The 15686-nt window shown below is 39.8% G+C and overlaps 1 protein-coding gene across 1 annotated transcript in view; it reads right to left on the bottom strand.

The window, feature by feature from the left end:
• Positions 1 to 15686, bottom strand: part of MARCHF1 (membrane associated ring-CH-type finger 1) — a 536484-nt gene that overhangs the window by 420350 nt on the left and 100448 nt on the right. The window lies entirely within an intron of this gene.

The raw sequence follows: 15686 nt of genomic DNA, 5'->3' as shown, positions 1-15686 counted from the left end.
AAGAAAAGTCCTCTGAGAGCCATGTCCACATTGTCAGTGGACAGACACGTGTGCTTATCTGCCAGCAGACCCCCAGCAGCACTGAAGACAGGTTCCAAGAGAACGCTGGCTGCAGGACACGACAAGATCCCCAAGGCGTACGTGGCAAGCTCAGGCAATTTATCCAGATTGGAAGCCTAAAATGAGCAGGGCTCAAGTTGCACAGTAATGGCATCGACGTTTCCTTGCATATACTCATATATCTGTGTGTCCTCCTCTTTTTCCTTGTCGAGCTCTTTTGTTTTCGCATGAGTATATGTCCTTGTCACTTTCCCATGTGTTTGTGTTGTGTTGTGAGTTGTTTGTCACCTTTTGGACACCTTTGAGGGTGTTTTCTAGGTGTTTTTATGTGTTTGTGAATGCCTGCCATTGTTTCCTATGCGGTTCGAGTTCGGTTCGTCGAACGTTCGACGAACCGAACTCGAACGGGACCTCCGTTCGACGAACCGACCTCGAGCCGAACCGGGACCAGTTCGCTCATCTCTAGTTATCACACCCCTGTGGGCATGATAACATACTATACAATGCCCAGCATCACTGCATTGCCGCACGTACCTGTTTGAGTTGACCACGTTGGATGCCAGATGTAGCCTCAGTACACATGATCAGAAGTCACTGAACTTCTGTCCTGGCTTCAAAGAGGTGTAATATGCATGACCGTAAGTTCGGTGACTTCTGATCATGTGCAATCCTGGACTCCAAGAGGTGTAGTGTACATGACCGGAAGTGCGGTGACTTCTGATCATGGCTTCAGAGCTGAATGTGGCTCCAAGGTCAAAAAGATTGGAGACCATTGCTGTTGGGAAACAGCTACCATCAGACCATATTATGATACCTTTTTAAAAAAGAATAACAGATTCAAATAATATGCCCACCTGAGCCAGATATGTATGCACAACTCCTATGAAAACTCAATAATGGTTGCTACTGTCCTGTGGCTTGGGGATGAACTACACCACAATGGTTGAAAGAAAACACAATTCATGGTTTTGGGCTTCGCTAACGGAAATAAAGATCCAATAAATATAAAGAAGCGAGTTTTATTCCAAAATGCAATTCCACACCGGCGTGCATCTTTCTCTAGTGTAAAAGTACAGTTAGTTGCATTGAAGGAATTGTCTTTTTCTTCAATACTCATATCATCATATTTGTTAGAGTATACAAGAACTATAGACTTATGCCACGGAAGACCTATGTTTATCTAATAGAAGATGTCGCTGTGTTCTAGACATTTATTTTATGATCATTCTGATTGGTTTTTGTCTTCTTTTACCTTTAATCCTCCATGTTGTGATGATGCAGATATTACTTGCTGTACACTAATGGCCAAAATTGAGGCAACACCTGCAGTTTTTCAGCATCACCAATATTTATTAATAATAATAATAATAATAATAATAAGAATAATACTCTTTATTTCTATAACGCCAACATATTCCGCAGCGCTTTACTATTCAGGAGGGTCATGTACAAATGAGTAACAGGTATAGAAAATGCAATATTTAGAGGGAAAAAAAAGACAACCCTGCTCGTGAGAGCTTACAATCTACAATGCAATGGGGGGAGCAAGGTACAAGTGCTTATTTACAATGACAATCCAGCCATCTCAAGGAAATGGGGATAGATAATGGCTGCCTGGACCAATAGGCCAGAACCTTGAGATGCATTTGGGTGCCATGGAGTTTGACGTGGGGTTATGTTCTGAGAAGTTGTGGAAGGACTATGTGAATTTAGTTCGGCTAGGGAGTGTGAATAGGCCACTCTAAAAAGATGCGTTTTTAGGGTGCGTCTGAAGCCGAGTAAGTTATGATTCGTCCTAACTTCTTGGGGTAGAGCATTCCAGAGGATTGGTGCAGCTCGGAAGAAGAATATTTAATCAATGTTTTCACTGACATATGAGTACTTACTTGAACACACGCCCTCCTCTGCAATATGTATTCTATGTTTGTTTATAGGGAGCTGGGTGGGATTTAAGACCGATATAGTACGATTAAAAGACAGTTTTTATATTTTAAAGCAAGTTTGTCATCAAAAGGTAAGCAATTACATGTTTTTATTCTGTTATACTGTCTCTGAATTTTATGATATAAAATTGACAAGCATTTGATTAACTTTTATTTCACATGCAGCATTAATGACTGCATCTTTGTACGGTAGCCAGCTAATACAACTTTTGCTCTGGTCCCAGACTTTACCTAAACCCCACTGGAAGTCACCGATTGGGCAGTTCAGCTTTTCGCCCCACATACAGCAGTCAGACATAGTTAAAGCACTTCCAGGGGAGGGAGGGCGGGGTTTTTTCATTTTTTTTTTTCCACAAACTACATCCGATAACACTGATTTTACCCCCAGTGCGAATAATTGAAACACTGCAAGCAGCCTGCACTGGGCAGATCACTGAGCATTCCCGAGCACACCGATGCTCATTTGAGTGGTTTGCATACATAAAGCAATCGAACTTGATCACTGATTTTTTTTTAAAACGTCCTTCTTCGGTGCAAACACCGAACTTTACAGTTTGGGTTCACTCATCTCTAGTCAGAACCATGGTAATCCACTAAGTATATTCTGTAATTAACTTGTGCTTTCATTGTGATCACTTGTGAGGGGTTTGAAGTATTAATAAAAACATTTTTCACATTTTCTTAGGTTGAATCTTATGTTTTGTTTCAGCCCACATTCTTAGAGAATGTGCTGTTAGTCATTGCTTGATTTTCACATAATCTCACTTTTACATTTTACACATTCTCACTTTTAATTTCACACTATTCTAGTAAATGTGACTCAGTCTTAATTATCACTTTCATGTACTGTGAATGTTAGGATACTCACTAGTTTATTTCATATTAATTTGAAGTAGAACTATACTGATAAAGACAGCAGTGGAAACAGATAAGGTAAAATGTTAAGTACACATTTGTTTCATAGCCAACAAGCAAAACATGAAAAATAACAGAACAAAAACATAAAATAGAAACAAACAAGCTACCAAAACTAAAGAAAACAAAATATATATAAAGCGCTAAGGAATGAAATTAATGTTACCTAAAGAAGCAGTATTTCTATAAAAAAATAAATAACATGCTCATTGTTCTCTTAAGCGGGCTTAACACACAGCAACATCGCTAGCGATGTCGCTGGTGAAAGCACCCACCCCCGTAGGTTGTGCATCACAGGCACATTGATGCCTGTGGCGCACAACATCGCTAACATCCGTCACACATACTTACCTGCCTAGCAACATTGCTGTGGCCGGCGAACCGCCTCCTTTCTAAGGGGGCGGTCTGCGCGGCGTCACAGCGATGTCAATAAGTGGCCTCCTATATAGAAGCGGAGGGGCGGAGATGAGCAGGCCAAACAGCCCGCCCACCTACTTCCTTCCTCATTGCCGGCAGCCGCAGGTACGGTGATGTTCCTCATTCCTGCAGTGTCACACATAGCGATGTGTGCTGCCGCAGAAACGACGAACAACATCGTACATGCAACAGCAACGATAATTGGGAAAGGAACGACTGGTCAACGATCAACGATATGGTGAGTATCTTTGATCGTTAACAGTCGTTCCTGCATTTCACACGCAACGACGTCGCTAATTAGGCCAGATGTGCCTCACGAATTCCGTGATTCCAACAACATCTCGTTAGCGATGTCGTTGCATGTAAAGCCCGATTTAGATCAGCAATCTTTTTCATCAACATTGTCAAAAATTTACTGAAAGAAATCCAGAGAAAATCCAGCTCTTCAAAAAGGATAGGCTTTTATTGTATAAAAAACATCACATATAAAAAAGACAAAGAAATGGGTAGTAAATATATACCCCAATGCGGTTTACGCGCTTCAAGGCTACATGCCTCTTAAATATAACCTACTACAGTAGGAATGTAACCTTGAAATGCGTAAACTGCATGGGGTACTATCATTAAGGCTGCTTGACACCACAAACCAGCAGAGGCATCATAGGGGATGTGGTGTGTGCTGTATTTATGTTAGAAGCCTACAGTTAGTGAAGCTGGACTTGGATTTTTCTTCACTTTGCAGGAATCCCCCTCAAATTAGGACAGTCCTGATGAATCTGGGAAGGTTTTTAGGTATGGGTTCCAACTCTGTGTGAAGTGGGGTCAGCCCACTCCATACACCCAAACCTACTCAATGATGTAAGGCTTTTGCATTTAGCTGATAATATAATATTAAATTGCATCTGCCTAGATATTTTGGCAATCACCCCGAAATACCATGACGGCAAATTGGGACTCTAATATGGTAATAAATCCTAAGTCTTATGAAAAGGCTTGTTTAAAAAGCCACTTTTGACTTTTAGGATTGCTACTTCCAATAGGTGGCACTAGAGTTTGTCTCCTTCCTCACTGGAGGGACAATTTGATTAATTCCCAGAGGGGTATTGCAGCTGTAAGTCACCTTACTGACAACCAGACTGGTTTGTCAGGTCCCCATAAGGAGAATCGTCTTCCCCGTGGTCCCCACATAGCTTCTCATAAGCCAGATCAGATACCCACACTTTACACTGACGAGGGGCGATCACTCCAAAACACCGTGTCTGCAAATTGGGATTCTGATCTGGCAATAAATCCTATGTTTTATGAAAAGGCTTGTTTAAAAAGCCACGTTTGACTTTTAGGATTGCTACTACCAATAGATAGGTGGCGCTAGAGTTTGTCTCCTTGCTCACTGGAAGGGCAATTTAGATATTTTGGCAAATTAATGAAACAAGTCTTTAAGACAGACTGCATTTATAAGCAATGAAACAAATGTAAGAGAAAGCAAACACATTGGATAAGGCAAACAGACAAGTTTCCACGGTTCATATTAACTTGCCCACAGTCTGAACAGTTGTTTGATTTCCCTAGAACCACAATGGCGAAGACTAATCATTATTATTGTAAGATGCATCATTTTACAAGACCACAAATGGTTCAAATTGCACCAAACTTTTAAAAAAGATATATCTTACATGATATAACTCACTACAACTCTCTTCTCTAGTATACAGTATGCCAAAATGTTTTACTACAAGAAAGTTTCAACTTCATAAAAAGGTGATAATATTTTAGGAATCTTCTTAAAGGGAACCTGTCAGGTCCAATATGCACCAAGAACCACGAGCAGTTCTGGGTGCATATAGTTAATCCTTGCCTAACCGTCCCTGTATACACTAGCATAGATGAAGAGATCTTTAGAACAAGCATTTCTAAAAATCTTTTACCTTATGCTAATGAGCGAGGGCACTAGTCTCCTGGGCATTAGTTCTCCAGCCAGTCGTTCCCATTAGCATGTTAGTACACCCCTGTGGGCATGCTATCATGCTAATAAATATTCAGTGTCACAGGAAGATCTCACTCACCTCTCCGCCGCCATTGCTGTCCAACGGAGGATTTCGTCTCAGTGCGCATGACCCCCGAGTTTGCGTCATGCCTCTGATGCTGCACATTCATTAGCATGTTAGAACGCCCACAGGGGTCCACAGAGACGAACTGACATGCTAATGAGGGGTGACTGGCTGGGGATATAATGTCCAGGGGACTAGTCTCTTCGCTCATTAGCATATGGTAAAAGATCTTTAGGAATACTTTTCTGGCATACTTTGGGCCAGAATTCTGACATGTTTTACTTAGTAAATGGCCAATAGTTTTTAATTATTAAATAGTTTATATATGATTTATGTCTTAATTTTGCCTTCAGAGGTATAGCAAAAATAAATTAATTAACTAGTAGAGAATCGTCTAAAGTCATACAGATTGACTGGAGACTTTGCATCTTAGACTCGACAACCCCTTTGAATTAAATTAAATTACATTTGAAAAGAAGTTTGCATAAATCAGTCTTTAAATAATATGCTGTAGACTAAATTAATCTAGCTTGGGTCATTTTGTCTCTATACATAATACAGAGATTAACGTAAACTTCTTAAAACTATATTTTAATTAACATTAGCAATTAGGAAAGAGCATGAAGGCATGAGCGCATTCCCTCAATAGAATCCTCTATTATCAATTATTTTCTGCTTTAATTAAAATCATCTCGCCGCCATGGCTAGCACAAATTTAATCATTTCATTTCTCAAAGGAGGACTTATGAGATAGTAGAACAGTTACCAAACATGTCGTAAATTAACAAAAAATTATAAACCACTATAGCAGGATTTGTCTTCACTCCAAAACCCGAAATTGGAAATTCCCACTCCTAAACCCTTGTCTTCAGACACGCTCTTCAGCTCATAGAGGATATGCTCTCTAAGCAATGGTCACTTTTATTCTGCTGATATCTCTGTTTTAGATTAAGTATTCAATTAACAAAAAAAACCCTCTGATGACTTAATTTAATGTGAAATATACGTTTTAAATAGACATTATGGCTGGACATAGTGACGTTTAAAACAAGTTTATTTCCTTAATTTATCATATTTCTTATCATAGTTATTTCTGATGTCAAATAAAATGTAATATTAGGGAAAGGAAAAAAAAATCTTATAAAAAGGGAAAATTGGAAAACTGCCCTCGGCCTCCACCACTTGGGGACTTGGGAGGGCCATGATCAGCCTTCATTTAGAAATACACTAAACATTAGAAGTCTAAATAGTTTATTGACTTTATAAACTATAATTTACTGAAATTTATTAACTCACCTTTTTCAAAAGTCGACTTGCAGCTAGTAGGCAGCAGTATGAAATTATCTTCTGCTGTATACAGAGTGCTACCTATATCTGCATCACATTACCATTAGTTTTCATATTAGTTTTGTTCTATTATTCTGTGATTAATCTAACAGGTCAATTCACCTACTGTGTATGGCAGGTGAAATAGTATGTAAAAATACACCACTGTCATCAGTGGTGAAACTTTTGGGGGGGCATGATGGGCATGTGACTTTAATGCAGATAGCAAGCATGCACCTTCAGTCTTCCTCATGTGGCAGTCCAAGAGGTCTACCGATACCCTAGCAGTGTGATTTAGCTATTCTCTACATCAGTAGTTAAAGTGACAGTCCTCCTCACATTCTACTGTACTCTTGTCTTTCAGGCGCATGTACAGCTGAAGCTCTGACTACCAGCACTTACAGGATCAAAGCAGCGTACAGCCTCCTGTGCCGCTGAGGAGTAGAAAATGGCAGGAAGGTAATCGTTCCAATAGATCCAAAGACACAGAGGAGTTTTATTGGAGATAGGACTAGTGTGAAGGGACAGTACTGGAAAAAAATGCCAGGGGGCACTGTATAGAGATTGTGCAATCTGGGGGACACTATGGAGAGGAGGCAGAGTTGCAGGACAGTTTGAAGACACCTTATAGGAGGGGCTGTTTGTACGACAGAAAGTTTGAGACGGAGACACAGTATAGATAAATACAATATTGGGCACACAATTTGAGGGTACAGTATTGAGAGAGGGTAGTATGGGGGCAGTGTGTGGGCATAGTATGGAGGAAACAATATCCAGAAAGGAAAGAGTGAGCAGGGGTACAGTATAGAGACTGGACAATGTTCAGGTACAGTACAACAATGTGCTGTATTGGTTAGCAGAAAGAAAGTACAGTGCTGTATCTACAAATGCTAATTTATAGACATGCAATGAAGTATATACTGTATAATGGTACAGTATATTGTATACAGCAAATATGTACAAAAAGTTACCTCCAGAATGGGTCAGAGATTCGTGAAAGGATAGAATCAGAAGTGTGCATGGTGAGCATTTGCTCTTATTGCAAATCATGCTCTTAAACCGAGTTACACATTTTTAAAATATATTCGCTTGTCTTGCAAAACATTCTCAAACCAACTCTTAATCCAAGGTTCCACTGTATGTATATATATACAGTACAGACCAAAAGTTTGGACACACCTCATTCAAAGAGTGTTTTCTTTATTTTCATGACTCTGAAAATTGTAGATTCACATTGAAGGCATCAAAACTATGAATTAACACAAGTGGAAGGAAATACTTAACAAAGAAGTGTGAAACAACTGAAAATATGTCTTATATTCTAGGTTCTTCAAAGTAGCCACCTTTTGCTTTGATTATTGCTTTGCATACTCTTGGCATTCTTTTGATGAACTTCAAGAGGTAGTCACCAGAAATGGTCTTCCAACAGTCTTGAAGGAGTTCCCAGAGATACTTAGCACTTGTTGGCCCTTTTGCCTTCACTCTGCGGTCCAGCTCACCCCAAACCATCTCGATTGGGTTCAGGTCTGGTGACTGTGGAGGCCAGGTCATCTGGCGTAGCATCCCATCACTCTCCTTCTTAGTAAAATAGGCCTTACACATCCTGGAGGTGTGTTTGGGGTCATTGTTCTGTTAAAAAATAAATGATGGTCCAACTAAACGCAAACCAGATGGAATAGCATGCAGCGGCAAGATGCTGTGGTAGTCAATTTTGAATAAATCCCCAACAGTGTCACCAGCATAGCACCTCCACACCATCACACCTCCTCCTACATGCTTCACGGTGGGAACTAGGCATGTAGAGTCCATCCGTTCACCTTTTCTGCGTCGCACAAAGACACGGTGGTTGGATCCAAAGACCTCAAATTTGGACTCATCAGACCAAAGCACAGATTTCCACTGGTTTAATGTCCATTCCTTGTGTTCTTTAGCCCAAACAAGTCTCTTCTGCTTGTTGCCTGTCCTTAGCAGTGGTTTCCTAGCAGCTATTTTACCATGAAGGCCTGCTGCACAAAGTCTCCTCTTAACAGTTGTTCTAGAGATGTGTCTGCTGCTAGAACTCTGTGTGGTATTAACCTGGTCTCTAATCTGAGCTTCTGTTAACCTGTGATTTCTGAGGCTGGTGATTCGGATAAACTTATCCTCTGCAGCAGAGGTGATTCTTGGTCTTACTTTCCTAGGGCGGTCCTTATGATAGCCAGTAGCATTTGATGGTTTTTGCCACTGCACTTGGGGACACTTTCAAAGTTTTTCCAATTTGTCGGACTGACTGACCTTCATTTCTTAAAGTAATGATGGCCACTCGTTTTTCTTTACTTAGAATTTATATTATGGCAAGAAAAAAGCAGCTAACAGTCTATTCAGTAGGACTATCAGCTGTGTATCCACCAGACCTCTGCACAGCACAACTGATGGTCCCAACTCCATTTATGAGGCAAGAAATCCCACTTATTAAACCTGACAGGGCACACATGTGAAGTGAAAACCATTTCCGGTGACTACCTCATGAAGCTCATCAAGAGAATGCCAAGAGTGTGCAAAGCAGTAATGAAAGCAAAAGGTGGCTACTTTGAAGAACCTAGAGTATAAGACATATTTTCACTTGTTTCACAATTTTTTGTTAAGTATTTCATTCCACATGTGTTAATTCATAGTTTTGATGCCTTCAATGTGAATCTACAATTTTCAGTCATGAAAATAAAGAAAACTTTGAATGAGAAGGTGTGTACAAACTGTTGGTCTGTACTGTATATACAGTGTATATATATATATATATATATATATATATATATATAAATAAAATCGAAAAATTAAACATAAATGCGTAAAAAGAATTTTAAATTGAAGCTAAAGTCAAGTTATTATGTTGCATTTTATTCAGAGTGATAGTCATCTCGTTGCTCTTATGATTGCCGACAGTAAGGACAAAAAAAAAGAGCTCTATTAGTTGTCACATCGGAATGATTTTCAGAGCCTAGTAGTAACATTGTCATTGGACACGATGACAAAATAACATTCATTTTTTGAGAAATTCAAAGAGGACAACCATTGTAGCTGTGCTTCTTGTTGACACATTTGCATGAATGTCTACAGGAAAAAAAAAAAGAGAAAGACACTATTATCTCTGTACTTAACTGAACAACCAATTCTTAATAGCTAGCGGTGTAGCTCAAAATACAAGCACTGTATATTTATGCCCCAGACTGGTGCCGTTTCTCTCATTTCTCTGCTGTATGTCAGTCGACTAACAGAATAGTCAATGCTGCAGATGATTTGCTGTAATTATCACGTGACACTATATTTTTCTAGGGACCACCAGGAAACACAGCATTAAATCAGAGAAACAGCGCCAGTCCGAGAGATAAGCATAGACTGTGCTTACTTTGTTCTGCATTGCGGAGCAACTAAGAAGAGGTTGTCCAAAACCACTACTTTCTGATTTACTAGTATTTGTCAGTTTTTGTTTTGGAAAAATTCATCCCATGTTTCATATTCAGAAGAATCCATGCTTACTGCAAGTTAATATTCTATAAAAAAAAAAGTCCTTTCTCAGGATCGCTCTATTGAAGAAGAAATATAAGGAAAGACTCATTTGCAATTTTATACTAGCCTTAAATTGACAAAAAATGAATATTCACTTTTTGGTATGCATAGTTCATTCTATAATAGCAAATGCGTTAATGGGTATTTCCATCTCCAAAATTCCATCCCAATATGTAGTAGGTGTAATAATAATAATATTAGCAAATACCTCCAATTAGAAATGTAGTATTGTTCTTCTGATTCACTATGTGGCTTACCTCATGTGCAGGGCATTGCAGGACCTTAGGTATCCATGGTTACAAGTTACAACCACTAGCAACTAACTAAATTACTGTCATTATATGAGTGGTCATAACCATGGTACTGCAATGCCCTGCAGATGAGGTAAGAGACATAGCTAATCAGGAGAACTGTACTACATTTCTATTTGGAGGTTTTTGCTAATATTATTAGAATTACACCTACTATATAATTGGATAGGACCTTGGAGATGGCAATATCTCTTCAACTCTTGATGCGAAAAAGTAACTTCACACAATCGCACATTAGTTATCAAGCCTGACTATTCTTATTTTGGCATGCTACATTTGCATTTTATGAGATATATGGACTGGGCAAATTTTCATTTTAGTGCTTTAGCTTTTTCCTCTCCCTATTCCAAGAGTCATAACGTTTTAATTTTTCTGTCGATATAGCCGTGTAAGGGCTTGTTTTTTGAGCTTTTGATTAACATCATTTATTTTATCATGTGATGTAATGGCAAGCGACAACAACATTCCAAGTGTGGAGAAATATCAATATATGTAAATATATATTTACAGCATTCATATTACCATAAAACTGACCTGAAAGCATGATTCTGCAGGTCAGTATAATTACGTAAATAGATACAACACGTATATATTTTTTGCTTTCTTTCAGTGGTTAAAAAAATTAACAAAACATTGAAAAAAAATATTAATTATATAGATCTGCAAGGATAAAAATATTTGAAAAGGCGGAGCTGATTTTTATATACTTTCAATCTCTGAACTCAGTAAAAAAATTCCATTACATACAGTTTTTTCACAAACACTAATTAAATTATTTAATCAGGAACTTGGACCTTCCTAAACATTCTGCAGAACTTTTAGGCTCTTAAAGGGAACCTGTCACCAGATTTGGTGACTATAAGCTGCGGCCACCACCACTGGACTCTTATATACAGCATTCTAACATGCTGTATATAAGAGCCAAGGCCACTGTGTAGAGCGTAAAAATGACTTTATAATACTTACCTAAACAGTCAGTACGGTGCAGACTGGTCAGATGGGTGGCTCCGTTCTCTGGATGTGGCACCTCCTCTTTTGGCGATCTTTGTCCTACTTATTCTGAAGCTGGGGTGCTTGACTCATCCTATGTCATGCACACGCGCCGGCATTGAGGTCCGGCACAGGACCTCAATGCCGGCGCGTGTCCATGACATAGGACGCATGATGCATCTTGGCTTCAGAAGAAGTAGGACAAAGATGGCCGAAAGAGGCGCCACACCCAGAGAATGGAGCCACCCATCTGACCCGTCTGCACCACACTAACCGTTAGTTGAGTATTATAAATTGTTTTTTTCTACACAGCAGCCTGTGCTCTTAGATACAGCATGTTAGAATGCTGTATATAAGAGCCAAGTGGTGGTGGCCACAGCTTATAAGGCCCAAATTTGGTCACAGGTTCTCTTTAAACTAAAGAAAAATAACCTGCTAGCTTCTGGTACCTGTTTTTCATGGTACAAAAGCAGAGAAAAGAAATTCCTTCCATACTTTTCTCAAGATGCTCTAGTATATTGCAGTGATGTTCCTGGACTGATAGAAAAATTTAATTTTGAGTACAATCTGAGAGAGTGGATACTCTTTATTTATTCATACAAAATGGTCTAAAAGCTGTGCTACTGCACAATGGAAGTTAATATCCTCTAGTGCCTGTAGGGCATTCTGTGCACTTGAAAGAAAGCTATGACAATTTAGACTTTATTCTCAAGAAACTTAACTAAGAGGATCAAGGCTGGTCAATGTGTGGTGACTGAAAAGTTCTCTCTTTGCTCCTTGGCAGCAAGAAGGATAAATAAAGTACCTATGCTTTTTGTGTGAATGAAACAGCTGGGATAGGACTCATCACTAGTGCCAAAAAAGTTGTCTAACAAGAACATCTTTGCAACCTGGACTCAAGAACATATTTGCGAAATGTTCAGTCGATCCCACTAAAGTTCTCCTGTCACCACTCCATATTAAGCTTGGACTGATGAAGCAGTTTGTGAAAGCTCTTCCGAAAGATAGAGATAATTCTATGTATCTGTCTACCACGTTTCAGGGACTGTCCAAAGCAAAATTGAGGAAAGGCATTTTTGTGGGTCCAGATATTCGGAAACTCATGAAGGACATGTTCTAAACAAAAATTAAAACTGTTGAGAAAAAGGCTCTTGTTTCTTTTAAAAAAGCAATTAAGAAATTTCTAGTAACAACAAAGATCCAAAATTTAAGACCATCGTGGAGATCATGCCTTTGTACAGTATATAGAGAGTAAAAAGTACTGGCTATCTACTGCTCGTACAAAGATGTGGATGGTCCACCTGCTCCCCTGTAGGTCAGCTCAAGCCTGCCTATATTATCCAACCAGCCTTGATGTCATTCTAAGATGAAAGTGTATGGCATCTTGATCCTAATGAATTTGAGGTTTAGCTTTTGGCTTTATAGAGAATTACATTGACCAGCAAATCAAATTTTGACCTTTTATTATATATCTGGGAAAATTGAAACCAATATTGAAAAGATTGTAAAATTACTGACTGAAATGAATATCATTATCTCATCAAAATGAGACAGGTTAAAAGGCTGGGATATGTATGTTAGCAATTGAATACTTAGTCAAGTGTGTTGAAAGCTGTAAAATTGGCCCAGTATAAGGATCCGAGTGAATTGATTATGACAAGATTAGAGCACAAATAGTATATGCCCTCATGACTCCCTAATAGATATCATACATGGTTAGAGAAACATGATATAAAAACTTTCAAGGTGTTGAATTAGCCTCTAAATCCCCTATATCTCAAGTAGATCAAGCATCTGTGGGATGTGCTGGAAAAAAAATTAGGATTATGGACGCCTGATCTCGCATCTTACAGGCCTGCTTCTAATGTCTTGGTCCTAGATATCACATACCACTTTTAGAGGTATTCTGAAGTCCATGTTGTGGAGACATGAGGCTCAGTGGGTGCTCTTGTCCGCTGGCCTCGCTGTCTTCAAAAATACCGCATGGAATAGACCTTGGACATAATAGTACATCTATAGTGGGACTTGGGCATAATAGTAGATGCCAGATTCAACATGAGCCAACAGTGCAGTGCTGCAGCTAAAAAGGCCAATAATATTATCTGATGTAGCAAGACAAGTATTGAATCTAGATGAAGAGCGGTAATTAATTATTACCCTATAAATGCCCTGGTCAAACCACACCTGGAATATTGTGCACAGTTCTGGGTGCACCAATTCAAGAAAGACATCGATGTATTGGAGCAAGTACAGAGAAGAGCAAGCAAGATGGTAGAAGGACAGCGAACCATGTCATATGAAGACCGGCTAAAAGAACTAGGAATGTTTAGTTTTCAAAAGAGAAGGCTGAGAGGAAACCTAATAGCAGTCTACAAATATCTGAAAGGTACTCACAGTGGAGAGGGAAGTACCCTATTCTCATTAGCACAAGAGAGTACAAGAAAAAATGGAATGAAACTAAAAGGAAGGAGATTCAGAAAAGACATTAGAAAAAACTTTCTGACAGTGAGGGCAGTCAGAGCGTGGAACAGGTTACCATGGGAGGAAGTGAGCTCTTCATTAATGGAACTCTTCAAGCAGAAACTAGATAAACATATACCTGGGATTATTTAGGAAAACCTGTACTCAGACAACAGAACAGAAGGTGAGTGAACCACACATTGTTAAGACTTTATTGGTTCACCAACAGGCCAAAACATATTGTAAATTCCAAGCAAGAACACAAGTTGCTACAAGCAAAATAGTTCACTCTTCCGCTGGCCCTCCAGGCAATAGAGTCTTTGTGACTTCAGGGCTTCCAGGGCCAACTATTCCAGTCCAGCAGCACCCCACTTTTTGTGGACATCAACTGGGAAGAGACAGCAGCAAGCTTAGGAAACTGACCAAGCCCAGCAAGATATATACAGTGCCTACAAGTAGTATTCAACCCCCTGCAGATTTAGCTGGTTTACACATTCGGAATTAACTTGGCATTGTGACATTTGGACTGTAGATCGGCCTGGAAGTGTGAAATGCACTGCAGCAAAAAAGAATGTTATTTCTTTTTTTATTTTTTTTTTTTAAATTGTGAAAAGTTTATTCAGAGGGTCATTTATTATTCAACCCCTCAAACCACAAGAATTCTGTTTAGTTCTCCTAAAGTATTAAGAAGTTTTTCAGGCACAAAGAACAATGAGCTTCACATGTTTGGATTAATTATCTCTTTTTCCAGCCTTTTCTGACTAATTAAGACCCTCCCCAAACTTGTGAACAGCACTCATACTTGGTCAACATGGGAAAGACAAAGAAGCATTCCAAGGCCATCAGAGACAAGATCGTGGAGGGTCACAAGGCTGGCAAGGGGTACAAAACCCTTTCCAAGGAGTTGGGCCTACCTGTCTCCACTGTTGGGAGCATCATCCGGAAGTGGAAGGCTTACGGAACTACTGTTAGCCTTCCACGGCCTGGACAGCCTTTGAAAGTTTCCACCCGTGCCGAGTCCAGGCTTGTCCGAAGAGTCAAGGCTAACCCAAGGACAACAAGGAAGGAGCTCCGGGAAGATCTCATGGCAGTGGGGACATTGGTTTCAGTCAATACCATAAGTAACGTACTCCACCGCAATGGTCTCCGTTCCAGATGAGCCCGTAAGGTACCTTTACTTTCAAAGCGTCATGTCAAGGCTCGTCTACAGTTTGCTCATGATCACTTGGAGGACTCTGAGACAGACTGGTTCAAGGTTCTCTGGTCTGATGAGACCAAGATCGAGATCTTTGGTGCCAACCACACACATGACGTTTGGAAACTGGATGGCACTGCATACGACCCCAAGAATACCATCCCTACAGTCAAGCATGGTGGTGGCAGCATCATGCTGTGGGGCTGTTTCTCAGCCAAGGGGCCTGGCCATCTGGTCCGCATCCATGGAAAGATGGATAGCACGGCCTACCTGGAGATTTTGGCCAAGAACCTCCGCTCCTCCATCAAGGATCTTAAGATGGGTCGTCATTTCATCTTCCAACAAGACAACGACCCAAAGCACACAGCCAAGAAAACCAAGGCCTGGTTCAAGAGGGAAAAAATCAAGGTGTTGCAGTGGCCTAGTCAGTCTCCTGACCTTAACCCAATTGAAAACTTGTGGAAGGAGCTCAAGATTA

This window comes from Anomaloglossus baeobatrachus, chromosome 1, assembly GCF_048569485.1.
Source record: "Anomaloglossus baeobatrachus isolate aAnoBae1 chromosome 1, aAnoBae1.hap1, whole genome shotgun sequence".
NCBI classification, from domain to species: Eukaryota; Metazoa; Chordata; class Amphibia; order Anura; family Aromobatidae; genus Anomaloglossus; species Anomaloglossus baeobatrachus.
The sequence above is the reverse complement of the archived record's forward strand: the minus strand, read 5'-3'. Positions and strand labels throughout refer to the sequence as shown.